The following is a 1121-nucleotide window of genomic DNA, read 5'->3' as shown; positions in this document are numbered from 1 at the left end:
AAGCTATGTTGAAGCCCTAACCCCTGCACCTGTGAATGTGACCTTATTTGGAAATAGGGTCTTTGAAGATATTATCAGTTGGTTAGTAAGGGTTATACTAGAGTAGGTTGGGTCCTAATCCTGTATGACTGGTGTCCTTATATAAAAGAAGTTACACAGAAGCAGGGTGGTAGAGGAAGGACGGCCATGTGATGACAGAGGCAGATGCATTTGCAAGCCAAGGGACAGCAATCTGAAAAGGAAATTAAGAAAACAATTCTATTTATAATAGCACCTAAAATAATAAAATACCTGGGAATAAATTTAACCAAGCAGGTGAAAGACTTATATGGTGAAAATTATAAAACACGGCTGAAAGAGATTAAAGAAGACTTAAATAAATGGAAAGACATTCCATGTTTATGGACTGGAAGACTTAACATTGTTAAGATGTCGATACTACCCAAAGTGATCTATAGATTCAACAGGATCCCAATCAAAATTTCAACAGTCTTCTTTGCAGAAATGGAAAAACCAGTATTCAAATATATATAGAATTACAAGAGGCTCCAAATAGTCAAAACAATCTTGAAGAAAAAGAACAAGGATGGAGGACTCACACTTCCTGATCTATAACTCTAATAAAGTCTATGACACTTTGTCTCTGAATTTACCCTAAAAATTGAAAATCAATGAACACTTTTATTATTATGACTGTATAAATATTATTCACAGCAGATCCATATAGTGCACAAGAATAACATTTTCTTCTCTTATTTCAGTGTCACAATACCTGGGCCACTTACAAAAGAATATTCCTAACATCAAGATAAAATAGATTCCCTTAAACTCCATAAGCTGACTAAAATCATGTTGTTGCTGTTGTGTGCCATCGAATTAATTCTGACTCATAGCAGCCCTATATGAGAGCGTAGAACTGTCCCACAGGGTTTCCTAGGCTGTAATCTTTACGGGAGAAGATCGTTAGATCTTTTTTCCTGTAGAGACGCTGCGTGGGTTCGAACTGCCAACCTTTTGGTTAGCAGCTGAGCACTTGACTGTTGTGCCACCAGGGCTACTTGACTAAAATCATACCACATTTTAATTTGCATCTTATTTGTACTATACTTTCTTACACATCT

The sequence above is a fragment of the Trichechus manatus genome, unplaced genomic scaffold (genome assembly GCF_000243295.1).
Source record: "Trichechus manatus latirostris isolate Lorelei unplaced genomic scaffold, TriManLat1.0 scaffold00030, whole genome shotgun sequence".
In the NCBI taxonomy this organism is placed as follows: Eukaryota; Metazoa; Chordata; class Mammalia; order Sirenia; family Trichechidae; genus Trichechus; species Trichechus manatus.
Note: the sequence above shows the minus strand (reverse complement) of the source record.